This window comes from Octodon degus, unplaced genomic scaffold (assembly GCF_000260255.1).
Source record: "Octodon degus isolate 3935 unplaced genomic scaffold, OctDeg1.0 scaffold00172, whole genome shotgun sequence".
Lineage (NCBI taxonomy): Eukaryota > Metazoa > Chordata > Mammalia > Rodentia > Octodontidae > Octodon > Octodon degus.
In genome coordinates, this window is record NW_004524748.1 from 2,466,440 (window position 1) to 2,472,187 (window position 5,748).

Consider the following 5,748-nt stretch of genomic DNA (forward strand, 5'->3'; position numbering starts at 1 on the left):
AAAAAAAAAAAACATTCAGTATTTAGAGAGGAGTCTCCCAATTTTAATAAAGAGTGGCACTTGTTTCTGCTTACCCATGACTAGCAAGTCACCAAGTGCACTTCAGACATCATACCATGCCACTGTTTAAATAGAACCATTTAAATAGCTCTATAAGGAAGATATTGGTATTCTCAAGAACATGTTTATCTTTTTTTATTTTATGATAATAAAGGTAAATAAAATTTCCTAACATAATAAGAGCAAAATAGCGATAGGTAATCTATTGCAAAGTGCTATCTTTCAAGTTGTTGCCCAGAATATAAGACATGCACATAAAAATTTCTCCAAATGATATTAGCACAAAGCTTCCCTTTCAATGAACTGACAGATGCTAACATTATAACTGATCTGCATTTTTAAAAATTTTCCCATCCATCCTTCCCCTATCCTAGTTCCTCCTTCCTTTTGAACAACTGTTGACCATTTCAAATTTTTATTATACATTTTAGACCTTATTTATTGTTTCAGTTTCTTGCAGCAGGGAGAAAATACGGTATTTACACATGTGAGTCTGATGTATTGTACTTATGAGTACGGCCTCAAGTTGCACCCATTTACCTAAAAAAGCCTCAAGTTTATCCTTCTTTATGGCTGAGTAGAACTACATTGTATACAAAAGACCACATCTTTTTTATCCATTCCTCAGGAGATGAGCACTTGGGCTGTTTCCAAGATTTAGCTGTGACAAATCATGCTGCCATAAATGTAGGTACACATACAGCACTGTGAGGAAATCAATGAAATTAATGTTAGTGAGAACCTTACTGAAGCCGAGTTTCTCTGACATTGAATCCTATAATGTACAGTATTCTTATCCTCAATATTCCTTATAAAAGTTATAATATTTGATATAGAATTAATGTACAGTTAGCAAATATATGTATTTTAAACAACTTAAAATACTTCAAATAATTTATTAATCAATCTAAATACTACTAGGAGAAAGCTAAACAGAAAAATTAAGACCCAAAGTGTTACAGTTTTTAGATGCTCTTGTGAATGGTGGTGTTCACTAAATTCTTTCTCAAAGAGTTTACTTGTGTACAAAAAGGATATTGATTTTTGAGGGTTGAATTTGTATCCATCAGTGTTACTGAATTTGGTCATTAAATCTAGAAGTATTTTGGTGAAATTTTTGGGATCTTCTATATAGACTACCATCTCATACACAAGTTATGATAATTTAACTTCTTCCTTTCCTCTCCTTATTCCTTGTATCTCTTTCCCTTACCTAATTAAAACAACACTGAGATTCCATTTCACACCAGAAAAAATGGGTATTATCAAAAAATCTGCTAATAACTAATGCTGGAGGGGCTGGAGGAAAATGACTCCTTCTCCACCACTGGTGGGAGTAGCGACTGGTACAACCACTATAGAAATCAGCATGGAAATTCCTCAAAAGCTAAAACTCGAAGTTTCATTTGAACCAGATTTTCCCCTTTTGTAAAAAAGAATTAAAAATTAATTCCCAAAAGAATTAAAAGCATCATATCACATCAATATATGCATAGCCATGTTAACAGAAGCATAGTTTCTAATAGTTGTATCTTGGAATCAGGCAAAATGCCCATATGCTGAAGAATGGAAGATTTTTTAACATGGCAGAGTACTGCTCAGCCCTAAAGAATGCTGAACTTGAGACATTTGTGGATAAATAGATGCAGGTTGAAACCATACACTGGACACATATTTGTAAATGCCACATTATTTCTCTGGTGAGAAAAACCGAAAGTATAAGGACTAAAATATATAATAGATATGACAAAAGTAGAAGAAAATGTAACAATGGGAAAGGGCAAGAAGGAGGGGGTAGGGGGAAGGAAAGAAGGGAAAAGAAAAATAAATGAGAAAAGAAGAAAAAATAGAAAGGAATCTTTTGTACATAAGGAGGGTAAGACAGGTTGAAGAGAGGGTAGGGGAATGGGGAAAAAAAGAGACAAGATATGGCATGCATAAGTTCAAATCCTAATGATGAGTATGACCACAGCGTACACCTAAAAGGTACCAGCAAACTTAATTTTAATAAAACCAGGGTCCCGCCCAAGTAGCACCTCAGGTTAACTAACAAGGAGACCTGCTGACAATGTTTCAAAGTGAATTAAAAACATACATTTTGTATTTATGATAGTTTTAAGTATAAGACAATACACTTTTCTTAATGAAATGTGTTACATACAAATATAAACCTATGAAATGCCTGTGTGTTAAGTTCTAAACCAGGAATCATAAATTACATAAATACAGAAATTTAGTAAGATAATAAAAGAAATATATATACATATATTTATTATTTTTTTTAATTTTTTTTTGTGGAACTGGGGATTGAACTCAGGCCCTTGCACTTGCCAGGCAAGCACTTTTTTTACTGAGCTATCTCCCCAGCCCTAAGAAATATATTATTAACAAAACATTTTTCCACCTTCACAGAGGTATCCTACAGAGAACAGATAAATACAGACACATAAGAAAGCTGATAAGAATGTGTCACAACTATCAAACCATACAGTGAGAAAGTAGAACCAAGGGCTTACTAAAAATATCCCCCCAAAATGATCTGTGGTACTAAACATAATCTAGCTGTTACGGTTTGTGTTGAGCTGTCCCTCCAAAGCCTCATGCAGTCATGGGGAAGACTTTTAGAATTTGTGATTCACTCATGATTCCCTGGGATTATGGGTGTGAGCGCTGCAGGGATTGTGCGTGTGAGTACTACACCCAGCCTGCGGCAGAAAGCCTGAATTCATTTCAAATTCTTATTATACATTTTATTTTATTTTATTTTTTATTTTTTTTTGGCAGAACTGGGGATTGAACTCAGGCCCTTGTGCTTGCCAGAGAAGCGCTTATTCCACTGAGCCATCTCCCCAGCCCCTTATTATACATTTTAGACCTTATTTACTGTTTCAGTTTCTTGCAGCAGGAAGACAATACGGTATTTACACATGTGAGTCTGATGTATTGTACTTATGTGTATGGTCTCAAGTTGCACCCATTTACCTAAAAAAGCCTCAAGTTTATTCTTCTTTACAGCTGAGTAGTACTTACTACACTGTATACAAAAGACTTCTGGGAGACGGACATGCTCTCTGCAGCCTCTGTTGCCATTACTCCTCCCATTTGCTCTCTTGCTCTTCGCCACCACTTTGAAAAGTTGCCTTCTGCCATGTGCCAGTCTTCCTTGGAGCCAGCTGAGTATAGACTGAAACCTCCACTAACTGTTAGCTAAATAAACCTTGCCTTCCTTCATTTTGCATGTTGGGTATTGTGTCCCAGCAATGAGAGAAGAGGAACCGAGACATCAGCTAAGGTTATATATGCAAACAGAGATCTTCTGTGAAGTTTCATGACTCTTTATTTAACATGTATCTCCATCAGATCATGTTCAAAGAGAAGGCTCTGTAGGGCCAAGGAGATAGCTCAGTGGAATAAGTGCTGTCCTGGCAAGTGTAAGGTTCTGGGTTTGATCCCTCTTACCACCAAAAAAAAAAAAAAAAAAGAAAGATCTGTGACATAGTTTATTTTACAAGGTGATACCTGTTATCATCTCATACTTTTTTCTTTTATTTTCATAATTTTATTGATAAACAGATAGCAATGAGACAGTTTCAAATCAAATTGCTAGGACAGTTTCAATAACCAACACACTGCATACATTCTTCTTAGTGGTTAATTGCTGTACAAGATGTGGACTTGAGATCCTATTTACAAACACCATTAGAACAAATCCCTCTATTCATTAAGAGAATGTAACTATATATCTATCCCATCCACTTTGAATACAGAGACAAAATGGACATTCATCTGTATACCCCTTTTTTTCTAAGTTCCGTTATTGAATATTATAGGTGTGTAAACTCAGCAAAATATTCTAAAAGAGTCCAGTAGCCCATAATAGCATTGGGTCTTCTGTTTAACTGACACTGTCAGAAATTATTGACCTGAGTCTCCCACAGCTCAACTTAACAGCATAGCTTTACTTCCTATACCATCTCATACTTGTATTGAATTACTCTTACATGCTTTTCTCTATTCAAATTTTTAAAGTACCACATTATGTCCTCTTGTCCTAGTCAACTTGCGTGACGGTTGTGGTGGATGGCAATGGCATGATGTCACTGATCATTCTATCTGTGCAGTTTTAGGTGACTGTAAGCAGTAAGTCTGCTGAGTGTAGCAAGGGGGTGAACGGTTCTGAGCACCTTTACCTAGAAGCCATGCTATGACACTCCGCACTGCCCCTGGGTCCCACCTGTCAGCAAATGTCACGAATGATTTATTCAGACAGTTCCATTGTCCTCTAATAAGTGCATGTGCTCCTTAGGCTTTGTGAAATAGAGATCATCTCAATTATTTTTCTGTGTAACTAGAAACACTAAGTGGAAATTTAGGCACTACAGAAAAAATGGGGTCATTATTAACTACAACTTAGTATGGACTATACAAATGAAGGTTAAGTTTGAGCTTGTGAATGCATAATTTGAAAGGAGAGAAATTTGGATTCATTCATTTGAACCCCTTCTGAGGTTGAGATTGTAAAATCTTTTGTAAAGAATGTGGATGACATTTTGTCCTATTTCAGCTTACGCTTGCTCCAGTAGTATTCTGCAAAAGGGTTTACTTTATCAACATAAATAAATTCCCCTAATAATCAGTATCATTTTGAAGGATAACCTCATTTTTCAGAGAGAATGTAAATTTGTATTCATTCCTCCCTATCTTATCTTTCCTATCCTTCCTTTCCATGTTCTGTGTAATTCTTGAAATGTAATTTTAGAGATCACTGAACAATTTCTAAACACAGAAGTAAAGTTTAATTCTATTTTCAGAGCCAGTTTTTCTAATATCTTATATCTGGTACATTTTAACTTTGTTCATTAAGATATTCCATTTTTCACTAAAATCACAGAACATTAAACTTCATTTGAAAGCAACATCACATGCTAAAGAAATGTATAAAAACTAGGGTGTCAACAAAGATATTTTAATTGTCGTCAAACTCCACCTAATTTCTTGAGGCAGCAAGAAAAGGGGAAATGGAAGGAGAATAAAAATGAAAAACGAGTTTTGTGTATTAGAGTACAAAGATATTTTGAATGCCATTTAGTCCACTTTTAAATCTGTGTCCTCAAATAAGAAAACAAACAACAACAACAAAACAACCTTACTATTGTCATTGGGTCTCTGAGCTCCTGGCTGCATGAACTGACCTCATTTAGGGACAGGAAGGATACTATGCCTACTGGCTGTGGACATGTGATCACATGTGAAGAGGCCATGAAGCCTGACAGCAGCGAGCTCAGAAATGGCACACAAGGGAAAGCAACTTAGGTGAACACTGGAGAAATTACATTCTCATACTACAGAGTTTTGGTAGAAAACATTAAGGGAAGGCATCGCAGTAAGAATGTTGTCATTTAATATTTTCTTTCGATCTCAAATGTGTTGTTCCATGATAATATCCTTGGCGAGCATGTGTGGGACCCTGAGTTTAATCCCCTGGATGAAAAAAAGAAAGAAGAGCACACAGGCAAAAGAGAGAGGAAGGAAGGCAGGAAGGCAGGGAGAGACAGAGGAGGGAGGGATAGAAAGGGAAGGGGAAGGGAAGGAAGGGGAGGAAGAAGAGGAAGGGAAAGGAGGGGGAAGAGATGTGAGAGGACTGGAGGCAAAGGAATGAAGAGAAAGAGAAGGACAGAGGGAGCAAGG